At 45.5% G+C, this 14436-nt stretch overlaps 1 protein-coding gene across 7 annotated transcripts in view; it reads right to left on the reverse strand.

Moving 5' to 3' along the window:
• ADD3 (adducin 3) overlaps positions 1–14436 on the reverse strand; it is a 191449-nt gene that overhangs the window by 95851 nt on the left and 81162 nt on the right. For all 7 annotated transcript variants that reach the window (XM_034775291.1, XM_034775287.1, XM_034775285.1 and 4 more), the window contains exon 2: positions 7536–7581. The gene's annotated coding sequence lies outside the window, so the exon portion shown is untranslated. The remainder of the gene's footprint in view (positions 1–7535; positions 7582–14436) is intronic.

A 14436-nucleotide genomic window follows, 5' to 3' on the forward strand; every position in this document is an offset into this window, starting at 1 on the left:
AAAATGGAATACCCTATTGAGTTCTCAAACTGGACCTGTTGTTCCCTGAACCTTTCAGTCTGACATTCCTTGAAGGAAGGACAATTGCTAGAAGAGTCCCACTCTCTCTTGTAGTAGAAATTTGGAATCAGGGTGGGAATCAAACTGGTGGGTTCTTTAAAAAGTGACCCATCCTGCCTCTAAAGTGGTTCCTTCAATTAATAATAAAAACATTCAAGAGTTTCCTCTGAAGCTTTTCTGATGTGATGTCTAATTAAAGGCTTCCTCCTTGCTACATAAAATTGGGGAATTGAGGATGCAAAATATACATTTTCCAATTTTTCACATTCCTAATAGAGTAAAATCAGTTTACACATTAGTCAGTGTTGTATTTGAAAAAAAGGGGGCATTTCTTATTTATTGCACATAATGGAGAAATGATGAAATGCATTTTTAACAATGCCTATACTGCTTTTGTTTTTTTGTTTCTACGGTGTATGTGAATGTCATTCTTGCACAATATATACCCCAAATTATATTTCAGTTGTGTCTGCAACCCAATATTTAACTACTATTTACATTTACATCTGGGCAGAGCTCCAATCCTTTGACATAGTTTGTTATAGTAAATAGTACAGTTCAACACATTAGCACAATCAGCACAGAAAACTGGGTGGATGGACGAGAGATATAAAATCATTTCCATACACACCACAGGAAACGGCAGTGATAGTTCTAGCAAATATGGGCTAAGTTACAGAATAATTTCTTCAGCTGAACAGGAAACTCATATAATAAGTGAAAATACTGGTCTCTCCTTTTCCATAGAAGATCTCACCACAAAAACAGTTTGTCCTTACAGTATTGTAACAATTCCATCTTTTCACACTACAAAGAAGAAATTGTATGAACACAGGATGTAACGATGGTGAGAAAAGAATTATTATCTGTAATGGCATTTCAGAGTAACAACCCAGAACGGAAGATTTATACTCTATCCTCTTGACCAAAAGGTAGCAGTACAAAAAGGGTTTTGTCTTTCTCTGAATCCATCTTCCTGCTCACCACCTAAGTTCCTAAGATGAGTCTTTTATTACATCAACATATTTAAAAAAATTCCTCCTCTCTTTTAAAAGGGCCAAATCATTATCAGACTAAGTCACACAGTCTCCCACACTGCCAGTTTTACTGGTGGAAAAGACTCCCAAATAACCAGTGTGGACAACATGGGAGATTTCTGCAACATTACCTAGATCTGGAACTCTCTTGCGCTATCTACATTAAAGAGCATTTTGTATCAGATTTTTTTTTTTTTTTTTTTTTTTTTTTTTTTTTTTTAAGTCTGCACCTGTTTGCTTCAACAATCACATGTCCCTCGAGAGGTCAATTGGAAATTGAAGTGCCCATACGGTTAGAGCTTTGGGATAGGGTATGCTGAAATGACTGGGGATTCTGGGGAAGTCGACACTAGTTACAGGGCCTAGGTAGTTGAACCATGGAGACTCAGCTCTGATAAGAGGGTGTTTGAAAGAAAATCTGCACCCTGAGACTGTGCATTAAAAACCCAAAACCAGAGGGAGTGCCTGGACTCTGCACAGATGTAAAGCACAGGGTCCAGTGTGTTGGGATCCAAACAGAGCGGCCTGGTATGTGTCCAAAAGGAGGAGCTCCACTGAAGCTATGACAGCCATCTTTGGAAGGAAGGCATGTCCATGGTCTCAATGCCGATACCACAACTACTTTTCTGTTATGATCTTCAAGGTGGAGAAAAATACTAACAGCAGGGTACAACCAAAAAAACATCAGAAACTCATGAGTACACCAATTTATTAGCACATATAGAAAGTATTCAGCCTAGAGGAACTTTCTGGCATTGGTGAACTGTGAAAATACTTAGGCAATTGTTCTTGCCAACTCCATTTTCATCTTTTCCTTCACAAGAGATTCATGTAGCAATTTTAAATCTATAATTGGGAGCATTTATTAAGCTCCAAGGTGTGCTTGATTATATACAAGGTACATTATGAGACTCACCACTCTAAAAGTTTATAATCTAATAAAAGTAATCACTTTGACATAACTGGGATAATAAACTAGAGTAGACTCCTGAGACTTTTGGACAAAGGGCCCACTGACACTGCTTCAAAGGTAGTTTAAAGTTGTTGAATTCTCCTTTCTATGGACTGTAGAAAAAAAAAATCAGGAAAGAAAGCGTGTAGGAAAGATATTGCAGTTTGTGGGATGTGAATAGTCAGACACTGAATTCTATTGAATTGGGTTGAGAAACTATGGACTCTGTCTGTTTAGTCCCAATTCTTGACAATTCCTTCTGAAATCATGCAATAAATCTGGACAACACAGGCCCAAATGATCTTCCAGGTTATCACTCTGCTATGCAATTTGCCCACTGCCTGTTCCAAACAGAACAGAACAAAAGGTTGACTCAATCTGCTCTCCCACCACATTTGAAATTAGAGGAGATATTCTGGACTGGGCTTATTGAATGAACTGGAGAAATCCCCTTGCCTTTTTTTTGGGGGGGGGGGGGTGGATTGCCAGTTTTGCTTCCCAAGTGAACTCTGCTCTTACATTTTATGGTACAGGACCATCTGGTCCATGCCTTCAGAGACCCTCAGTGGGTTTAGATTCCAGACTCGCTTTTATTAAGTTTCCTCAGATGCTGAAACATCATTTACTTCTTGTGGGGCACTGAATGAATACCCTGAAAAGTCTATGAGCCTGTAGCATTAAAGAAAATAAATATTAGAAAAAAAGTTAAACAACAAAATGAGATGGCACAAATATGCATATAGTTCTTGGGCTCCCTAACCTATCATACCAGAATAAATAAAGAAAATACAATGTTCACTTTTCACCCTCAGGCTATCAGAGACCTTGTCTATCCTCTATCACTGCAGCATGTCAAAGGTTTCCCTCTAGTATCAAGTGATCTGCCATGTGTCTACCTCTGGCTATCCCAAACAGGTTCTACCTCTGGCTATCCCAGAAAGGGTACCCTTTCTCCTCTAATGTCAAGTTTAAACACCTTGTATGAACCTACTAGTTGTGGAGTTGCAGATCGTATTCCCAAAGAGAATACTGAGGTTTGCCCATCTAATTTGTTTTAGAAAGTAGATTAATCTCTACCCTGTTCCATTACAATACCTGCAGAACAGTTTTCATTTCATTTACCATTGTATGGAACACAGTTTCCCTACATTAATAAGTTGGGTGCCTGTAAGTTTTAAGAGCTCTTTTCAAACTTGCTTGAATATCAAACATTATAGCCTCTCTTTGCTCATATTGTAATGGTCACCTTTCCTCCCAGAAGGTTACTATTAGTTTTTCCCCTTAAACTGTTAGAAGATATTCTTATCCGCTTTTCATTTACAGCCCCAAAGATATAATAAACTGAAAATATAAAGAATAAATGGTTATCAGCAATTCTAAGCAATGTAAAGTATGTAGTCTCTCACAGGCATTCCACAACGTAGGTTTGTGAAATTTCCCAAAAGAAACAGTCTCTACACTACAGAAAAGAGAAACTGACTGAAATTTTCTAACCATGTCCATGAACCAGGGAGAAAGCCACAGTGAACTCCTTCACTTGATTACGGATACTATCTCTACAGCAGACAGAAAAGAATTACTAATATCGAGCTATATTATGCAAAAAACAATTGCTTAATCACACAGAAGAGAGATTAACCCTACATTTTCTCCTTTTCAAACTTTTCAGCTGGACAGTTTTTTTTTAAATGGCTGGAAAAAGGGAAAAGCTTGTAGTTTGGAGCCAGACACGTTACTTATCAATGCTTCAATTGCAGGGCAAGTAGGAAAGGCCATGTCTTGTCTTCCTCTACAATATGGGAAATCTCTTTAGAAGTCTTTTTGAGGGACTAGTATGGGAGGCAAAAAAGTGTCAGGAAAATAATCTGACAGGGTTTTGCACCGTTAGGGACAGTCCCCTGGGGCAAAAAGCCTCTGGAGCAATACCTTTCCTCCACATTAGGCAAGGACACAGAAACCTCTCCACCAGCAATGGAAAAATTCAGATGAAGGGGTTGAGGTTCACTTGCATCTTTCTTTTCAGTGATGTAATAATTCCTTTATATGATCTCCTGCCAGCTTCTTATCTTACCGGGAGGCTGTGCAAGAGGTAATTTCCAGAGTGAATTGAAGGGAGTTAGTGCTGGGAATTAGAGGCCCTTAAATTCTAAGGAAAAGGACTTGCATTTCAGACAACTTCAGGCATCTCAGAAGGTTTGAATTTATCAAGAAAAGTGGAAAAGACAGCAGGAATTACTTCAAAACAGAGTCAATATACTTCTATTGCTTCCAGAAGTGGGAACGCATATTATTGATAGTGGGCTTGACGCTTTCCCCACCTCTGGGAAAGATTTTCTCCTCTGACTTCTTAAGTCTACACAAGTGACTTACAAGGAAATCTTTGTGTAACCTCTAGCCTCGGTGAAGACACCCACCAAGAAATCAGGAGTCTGGGCATAGTCCATACATATAAGCCCCATAAGATTGTCTGCCTTTTCTTGTGGATTTCCTGTACGCTGAAGAAACTGTTCCAGAGAGAAACACCTTTTGATGGGGGGGGGGGGGGAATCAAAAGGCAGGAACAAAGTATTAATACTACTTCTCTCCACACTGTAGCAAGAACTGAGATCTAAGAGGTGGAAAGCAGGAAAATGGGGAAATTAGGCGGTCAAATCCTGTTTTAGCAATGGTATAGAAGCTTGTTAATTAAGGAGACTCTAAGCTCAAGATTACTAAATAATGAAGAGAAATAGTCGGGACTGGGAGTTCCCTACCACCCCCATCCCCATCCCCACCCCAAACATATGGGAAAAAAAATTTGGTTTGATGTCACTTTAGCAGGCAAGAAACATACATCCTAAAACATAACTAATCCAAATAACCAACTCACTTCAGATATACCAGTTGTACTGGAGTTGAAGGCTGGTCACCAAAATAAATCTCATGGAAACCAATTACTCATGCTAGACAAAATTATTTATATATAAATAAGGTTCTTTTACATACATACATGATGCTGTTGTTGTATGATCTGCATCAACAATCTGTATAACTGAGATCTAGATACTTATCCAGAACTATTACATACAGCATGAAGCTCAACAATCATGCCTCTCTTATCATTACTAAGTCACAATTTCAGGTATTCTTAGTGAAGGAGTTAAAAAAAAAAGCTTTCATCACTATTTGATTTCATTAAAAAGTACCAATAGTCATCCATCATCCAAGAACATTTTTTAATAATTAAAATTATGAGTTTTACAATCTCTCCATGAACTGGCATGGTACTCCCATAGGAGACAAAGCTTGGGAAGGACAGGTAAGTCATTGCATACAGATTTGCATTCTATGCACAGAAGCATATGATAAGCTGCCCAGAGGAGCTTACATTCTAAATTAAACAGAACATAGCAAGTGACGGCAGAAAAGAGTTGGGGATGGGGAGGACAAATCACAGCAAATTAAAAATGTTGTGTCACATGAGTTTCTTTTGGTTTAAGGAAGATGAATAAAATCAGGCCCAAGAGCACTGGAGCTGAGGTTAGCAAAAGAATGGTAACTAAAAGCAGAGACTTTGGGAAAGTAGGGGGAAGTCTGAGAACGAAGACATGTGGCAACAAAAAGTGGGTTGTTCAAGGCACAAGTGATTGAGTAACAAAGCAAGAGTAGTGGGCCAAGAGTATGGCTGTAGATAGGCCCTACAGCAAGATATATTCTAAAGTAGTTGGTTTACCAGCACATTAGGCATCAGGATAGTGAAGTGTTTTGGCTTATTTCATCTATGACAGTGATATCCAACCTTTTTACACCCAAGATCACTTTTTGAATCTAAGGGCAACCCAGGATCTACCCTGCCCCTTCCCCAAAGCCCTGCCCCACTCACCCTTCCTCCCCCCCCCAAATCTCAGTCACTCGCTCTCCCTCACTCACTTTCACCAGGCTGGGGCAGAGGGTTGGGGTTCAGGAGGGGGTGCAGGCTCTAGGTTGGGGTCGAGGGGTTCACAGTGTGGGAGGTGGCTTGGGGTGCAAGCTCTAGGAGGGAGTTTGGGTGCAAGAGGGGGCTACGGGCTGGGGCAGCGGGTTGGGGTGGAGGGGATACAGGGTTTTGGCTCTGGGAAGGGGGTCAGGGCTGGGGCAGCAGGTTGGAGTGCAGGAGGGGGTACAGGGTGCTGGGTCTGTAAGGGGATTCAGGGCTGGGGGTTCAGGAGAGGTACAGGGTGCTGGCTCCAAGAGAGGGCTCAGGGATGGGGATGGGGGTTGGGGTGTGGCCTCCCACCGGGCAGCACTTACCTCTAGCGGCTCCTGGTTGGCAGCGGGCACAGTGAGGCTAAGGCAGGCTTCCTGCCTACCCCAGCCCCGCACCGCTCCTGGAAGGGGCCAATGCGTCCCAGCAGCCCCTGGTGGGGAGGAGGGGGGGGGCGCGGAGGTACGTGGCTCCGCTTGCCGCCCCTCTCTACAAGCACCATCCCCGTAGCTCTCCCAGCCAAAGGGAGCTGTGGGGGGCAGTGCTTGAAGGCAGGAACAGTGTGCGGAGGGAGACACCCCCCCCCCACTCCAGGGCCACGCTGGCCGCTTCTGGGAGCGGCATGGGGCTGGGGTAGGCAGGGAGTCTGCCATAGCAGCAACCACACTGTGCCGCCGGAGAGCCCGATCGACTGGGAGATCCTCTAGGATCAACCAGTCGATCACAATTGACCGGTTGGTGACCACTGATCTAGGGCATCTAAAATTAGAAGCACCTTCAGTGGAACCAAGGTTTTAGGGAAAGGAAGAGTCACTATCCACTACACTGCTAGAGTATTTGCTGCCTACTGGCCTGAAGATGAAAACCCATGACATACCACCTCCCTAGATGTACCCACAGGGCAACTTTCCAGGAGGCAGCAAATCAGACTGTGAGGGGATGAAGGTATGAATGACAACAGCCACCTTGTATCTAAAACACAGGCAACCGCTCAGGTTCCACTGCCTAAAGACTCTCTTGGAAAAGAACGTAAGATGAATACAATGGATAGCAGAATTTAACACATTGTAAAGCTGACTATAGTAATTTCAATTTAGCAAAATGACACATCATGGTCAAAACACTTGCTAAGTGTTCTCTGGCACTTACGCTCTATGACTTATCCTATTTTTATAAATGGGTAACATAATACTTTTCTATTAAGTGTAGTGTTGAGGTTTAATTATTGTTTATATAGCACTGTGAGATCCTCAAATATACAAAGGTGCCATAAGATATTATATGGTATGTTTAGATCATCTAGTCCATCCTCAGACAATGCAAGATTGCTTCCTACCATAGTATTTTATTATATAACAAGAGAATATAAGTGCATTCGATAGGCAGAGGCATAAAATGTATCACATTGTCACTTTAAAGCAATTTTAATAATGTTTCAGGTGTTTAAAATAAATCATCATTTTTAGCCAATACTGTCAAGACCATCATTATATTAAACTGCCTCCAAGAATACATTACTATAGAATTTAAAACATTTAATTACCTGGGATGTTTTTCACAATTCTCCTTGCTCTATTAATGTAGTTAACCTGTAAAGTGAAACAAAAAGATCATCATCTCCTGAGAGGGTTTCTGTAATGTTGGAACTGTGTTGTGTTATCTTTCAGCATACTTACTTCTAAACATGTATCTAAAAACAGCAAGACTATCAAAAAGGTTTCTTGAACTCTTCAAAATATTTACATAAAAACTCACTATGAAATTTGAGAAGATGTATGTAGATTTAGAAGAATGAATGAACAATACATTATACATAGAACCCTGCACAGATACAAATTCCGTATCCACATCCAATCTGCAATCCGTAAACATGGTCCGTGAATATCTGCATCCGCAGATACAGATATCCGTAGATTTGCAAGGTTCTAATTATACCGAATCAGTCATGGAAAAGGGGAATCCTTAAAATGGGAGAAAGTTGATAAATATCCAGTCAGGAATGTGTTAGTACATGAATCCTGCCATTTTGCCAAATACTCACAATTCTGAATCCAAAATTCAATAAAAATATTAGACACTTAAAAGTGTCACTACCATTTTAAGGAAGTATGATCCATACTCTTCTTTCAGCACAACAAAAAAGTAGCCGCCCTGCTGCCTCTGAGATGTAGCTGAGTGAGCAAACCATAATTTGGGTGGGGTGCAAGAGAAAGAGGAACATTTCTCTTTGAAATCTGTCCACTTTGTAAGTACTGTACTAGTGTCAAAGTTCATAAAGAAACTTCTGTCTCTTTTCAACCCAGCCCTTCAAGGCAGCCAGGATGCTATTAAGTTCCCCTTTGCCTCCAATTAACCTTTTCATGTGAAAGTGAAATGCCTAAATAAAATGTATGAAAAAAAGTACCCAAAAAATCCCTGTTTCTCATCATCTTTGTTCTCTCTGGCATGAACTATTTTCCACGGTAAAAATCTCTTCTTCTGTATGCAACACATAGGGGGCAAAAAAACCAAAGAGTACTTCTACCATTTTCCCAACAAATCAAAACCATTCTTCACATTCTGAAGTCATGCCATATATAACAGATTGCAATGGAGAAGGGGGTGCAGAGGGTGGGTGTGGGGAGGAAAGGAGAGGAGAGGAGAGGAGGGGGAAGGAAAAGAAAAACAAACCAAAAACCCCACAAGACAGCAAGAGCACATCTATAGGATTCAAACTTAGCAATAAAGTCATAGATTCAGAATATGAATATAATTGTTTACCATTATGAAACCAGTATGCTCTGTTTGTACAAAGCAATCCAGGCATATACATTTCTCATTAACCATGGAATTTTTATTTATAAGGCTGACAGCCTATTCCAGCCATCACCAGTTTTTCCTTCTTACTGTTTCACAAATTGGCTCGAGTACTCTCAGAATATTTTTTTTTAATCTCTACAATGGTATGCTACACATATTTATTGTGTCACTGTTTTTCAACTGTATTAGACAGCCCTAACCCCTCCATTACTACTTCTTCGTCAGTCCAGTGTTCTCTAATAATTTTAGTTGTATTAAGAGTTGGTCTTCCAGGAAAGCAAAATTTAAATATATAAAAAACCCATGTACACAGAGTCAGGTAAAGCTTACGATTAACATGTTATTCCAAGGACATAATATTTATTTTTTAAAAATGAGTGATTAAATAATTATGAAATTCAATTATTCCGTGTGTAATCAAATTTGTTTTCCCCAATTATTCAGTTGGATAAAACCAATTCGTCACTCTCAGTCTCCTGCATACTTAATGACACGGCAAGCTTCTGAATAAATAAATGTGAAGTTTTTTTTGTAACATGTTTATATATTCGGACTACCAGCATATCTCATAGCAATAGTCATTTTAAAACTTCATCTGTTCTCTTTCTACTTGTAAGACTGACAAGTGAGAGAAATTTAATGCTAAAATGAGCAGTCTATATTATAGGAAATTGTCTGAAAACTATCAGGTCGCCATCTATCCTAGGAGTGAGTATAATTCACTCTTCTCTAATCCCTTCACATTGCCAAAGACATAACCGAGTGCTACTTCAACGTATAGTTACTCACCTGCTTCTAAATTCAGACCTCATTTACAGTGGGGGGAGTTCATCAATTGTTGGCCAGCCATTGGTGTGGCTGCATCAGGGCAAACCCCCAGAGCAGACAGGCAAAGCCACTAGAAGATGCAGTTTCTATTGATACAGCTTACTGCGGTTTCTATGTTAGTTCAATAAATATGTTTTGTATTTGGAATGAGGCAGAAAAGACGGTTACTCACCGTTGTAACTGTTGTTCTTCGAGATGTGTTGCTCATATCCATTCCATTAGGTGTGTGCGCGCCGCGTGCACGATCGTCGGAAGATTTTCTACCCTAGCAACACCGGCGGGTCGGCTGTGGAGCCCCCTAGAGTGGCGCCTTCATGGCGCTGAATATATACCCCAGCCGACCCGGCGCCCCCTCAGTTCCTTCTTGCCGGCTACTCCGACAGTGGGGACGGGGGGCGGGTTTGGAATGGATATGAGCAACACATCTCGAAGAACAACAGTTACAACGGTGAGTAACCGTCTTTTCTTCTTCGAGTGCTTGCTCATATCCATTCCATTAGGTGACTCCCAAGCCCAACTTAGGTGGTGGGGTCGGAGTGAGACATTGCTGTGTGCAAAACCGCTGATCCGAAAGCAGCATCGTCCCTGGACTGCTGCACTAGTGCATAGTGAGCTGTAAACGTGTGGACTGATGACCAAACCGCCGCTCTACAAATGTCCTGGATCGGAACATGTGCCAGGAAAGCAGTCGAGGAGGCTTGGGCCCTCGTGGAGTGAGCGGTGAGGTGGGGTGCTGAGACACCTGCCAGGTCATAGCAAGTCCGGATGCAAGACGTAATCCAGGAGGATAGGCGTTGTGAGGAGACCGGTGAGCCTTTCATTCGGTCGGCCACTGCAACGAAGAGTTGCGTCGTCTTTCTAAAGTGCTTTGTGCGGTCAATATAGAAGGCCAGGGCCCTGCGTACGTCCAGGGAATGCAAACGTTGATCCTGGCGAGTGGCATGTGGTTTGGGATAAAAGACCGGGAGAAATATGTCCTGGTTGATATGAAATGGAGAAACCACCTTAGGGAGAAAGGCAGGATGTGGACGAAGCTGCACTTTATCCTTATGGAAAACTGTATAAGGGGGCTCGGATGTAAGCGCCCTGAGTTCAGAAACGCGCCTTGCTGAGGTGATGGCTACGAGGAAGGCTGTCTTCCAGGATAGGTACAAAAGTGAACAGGTGGCTAGTGGCTCGAATGGAGGACCTGTGAGTTTGGAGAGAACCAGATTGAGATCCCACGTCGGGACGGGATGACGCTGTTGTGGGTACGTCCGGTCTAAGCCCTTGAGGAATCTAACGACCATCGGGTTAGAGAATACCGAGGACGCGAGTTCCCCTGGGTGAAAGGCCGATATAGCGGCCAGGTGAACTCTAATTGAAGATATCGCCAACCCCTGTTGTTTTAGGGAGAGGAGATATTCCAAAATGAGAGGAATGGGTGCCTGCAACGGGGACGTGGCTCGTTGTTCGCACCAACAGGAGAACCGCTTCCACTTGGCCAGGTACGTGGTCCGTGTTGAGGGCTTCCTACTGCTCAGCAGAATCTGTTGTACAGAGTGCGAGCATTGCTGCTCTGCCTGGGTGAACCATGGAGCAGCCACGCCGTGAGGTGGAGTGATTGCAGGTCGGGGTGACGCAACCGGCCGTGGTCCTGAGAGATGAGATCCGGACATAATGGAAGCGGGATCGGTGTCTGAACCGAGAGTTCCAACAGTGTGGAGTACCAATGTTGTCTCGGCCACGCTGGAGCGATCAGAATTACCTGTGCCTGGTCTCTGCGCAATTTGAGCAGTACCTTGTGGACCAGAGGAAACGGAGGGAATGCATAAAACAGGTGGTCTTTCCAGGGAAGGAGAAACGCATCCGAGAGGGAGCCCGGAGCTCGACCTTGTAGGGAGCAGAACACATGGCACTTCCTGTTGTCTCGAGATGCAAACAGGTCTATCTGGGGAAACCCCCACCTCTGGAAGATGGAATGTATGATGTCCGGACGGATAGACCACTCGTGCGTCTGGAAGGACCTGCTGAGTCGGTCCGCTAGAGTGTTCTGGACTCCAGGGAGGAACGATGCCGTGAGATGGATTGAGTGGGCGATGCAGAAGTCCCACAGGCGAATGGCCTCTTGGCATAGAATTGACGAACGTGCTCCTCCTTGCTTGTTGATGTAAAACATGGCCGTGGTGTTGTCGATGAGAACTAACACACAGCGGCCACGTAGGAGATTGAGGAATGCCTGGCACGCCAGGCGCACCGCCATCAGTTCCCGAACATTGATGTGCAGGGCTAACTGGGGTGCAGTCCACAGGCCCTGGGTATGGTGTTCGTTGAGATGGGCGCCCCAACCCAGAGATGACGCGTCTGTGACCAGGTGCAGAGAGGGTTGTGGGGCGTGAAATGGCATCCCCTCGCAGACCACATTGTGATCTAGCCACCAGGTGAGGGAGGCCAGGACCGAGTTCGGGACCGTGACCACCATGTTCAGGCTGTCCCGATGTGGACGGTATATTGATGACACCCAGGTTTGAAGCGGGCGAAGCCGAAGTCTGGCATGCCTGGTTACGTACGTGCAGGAAGCCATATGACCCAGCAGGGTAAGGCACGACCTCACCGTGGTAGTTGGGAAGGCCTTGAGCCCTTGAATGAGGTTCGTGATGGTGCCAAAGCGGTTGTCTGGCAGGATGGCTTGTGCACGTCTGGAGTCTAGAACTGCGCCGATGAATTCTATTCTCTGGGTAGGCTCTAGAGTGGATTTGTCCTTGTTGAGTAGGATGCCCAACTCGTTGAATGTGTGCACTATTCTGTGGACGTGAGCTTGAACTTGCTCCTTGGTGCGACCGCGCACCAGCCAGTCGTCTAGGTACGGGAACACCTGTACCCCTTGCCGACGAAGGTACGCTGCCACGACAGCCATACATTTCGTGAACACTCTTGGGGCCGAGGATAGGCCGAAGGGAAGGACTGCAAATTGGTAGTGCACCGTGTTTACCACGAATCGCAGGAAGCGTCTGTGAGGCGGGTAAATTGCAATGTGAAAGTATGCGTCTTTCATGTCGAGGGCGGCGAACCAGTCTCCAGGATCGAGGGAAGGGATAATGGCCCCCAAAGAGACCATGCGGAACTTCAACTTTACTACGAATTTGTTGAGTCCGCGCAAGTCCAAGATGGGTCGCAGACCTCCTTTGGACTTGGGGATCAGGAAGTAACGGGAATAAAATCCCCTGCCCCTTAACTCTATCGGAACCTCCTCTATGGCCCCCATGGCCAGGAGTGTAGAAACCTCCTGAATAAGAAGTTGCTCGTGAGAAGGGTCCCTGAAGAGGGACGGGGAAGGGGGGGAGGAGGGGGGGATAGCAGAAAACTGGATAGCGTATCCCCTCTCCACCGTGCGGAGGACCCAACGGTCCGAAGTTATAAGGGACCAAGCACGGTGGAAGTGGGAGAGGCGATCCCGAAAGGAGGGGGTTGGATCCTGGGGGATGACTGGGGCGCCGTCCTCGACCGCACCTTCAAAAGTTCTGCCTGGGGCCTGAAGGCGGTCTAGGTGGCCCCTGGTTCTGGCCGGGTTGAGGGCCGGTCCACCTTCTTCTACCACCTCTCCCTCGCCTCCGGGCCGAGTCCTGTCTCTGACGAGGCGGGGGGGGGTAGAAGCGCTGAGGCTGCGGCCTAAATGGCCTGCGCTGAGGGCCCACAACATGCATCCCCAGGGAGCGCATGATTGTTCTCGAGTCCTTGAGGCTCTGCAGGCGAGAGTCCGTCTTATCTGAGAACAATCCATGACCCTCAAAGGGCAGATCTTGTAGGGTTTGCTGCAGCTCCGGAGGCAAACCCGAAACCTGAAGCCAGGAGATCCTGCGCATAGCGATACCCGAAGCCAGGGTCCTCGCAGCTGAGTCTGCAATGTCCAAGGAGGCCTGCAAGGAGGTCCGAGCCACCTTCTTGCCCTCCTCTACCATGGCTCCAAACTCTTCCCTGGACTCTTGGGGAATCAACTCCTTAAACTTCCCCATAGAGTTCCAGGAGTTGAAATTGTAGCGGCTCAGTAGCGCCTGCTGGTTCGCCGCTCTAAGTTGTAGCCCTCCGGCTGAGTAAACCTTACGGCCAAACAGATCAAGCCGCTTAGCCTCTTTTGATTTAGGCGCTGCAGCCTGCTGGCCGTGGCGCTCTCGTGCATTCACTGATTCCACCACCAGTGAACACGGTTGGGGGTGGGTATACAAGTACCCATAGTCCTTAGACGGGACAAAGTATTTCCTTTCCACCCCTCTCGCTGTGGGAGGAATAGAGGCAGGAGTTTGCCATATCGTATCCGCATTCGTTTGGATCGTGCGGATCAGGGGTAACGCCACCCTCGATGGGGCATCCGCTCCAAGGATATTCACGATCGGGTCGTGCACCTCCACTATCTCCTCCGCCTGCAGGTCCATATTACGGGCCATCCTACGCAGGAGATCCTGGTGAGCCCGAAGATCTATCGGAGGGGGACCCGTACATGAAGTGCCCGCCACTGCCTCATCCGGAGAGGAGGAGGAGGATGCCTCCGGTGGTACTGGATCCAAGGGGGGGTCCTGATCCCCCTGCTCTTGGGCCGGAGCGTCACCTGCACTTGGGTCCATGGTGTCGGGTGGCGTGGACACGGAAGCCTCCATGCCTCCTGGCGGAGGCCGAGAGATGGTGGATTCTGGGGCCCTTCTGACCGAGTGACTCGAGCGAGAGGTCGATGGTATTGGAGCCCCTTGCTCCTGGTGGTACGCCCACGGGGTCCAAAACGACCAGTGAGATGGTCCATGAGAGAGGTCCTCTGCCATCTCCTGCCAATGGCCCAAGTTTCGTTC

Source organism: Trachemys scripta, chromosome 7 (assembly GCF_013100865.1).
Source record: "Trachemys scripta elegans isolate TJP31775 chromosome 7, CAS_Tse_1.0, whole genome shotgun sequence".
In the NCBI taxonomy this organism is placed as follows: Eukaryota; Metazoa; Chordata; order Testudines; family Emydidae; genus Trachemys; species Trachemys scripta.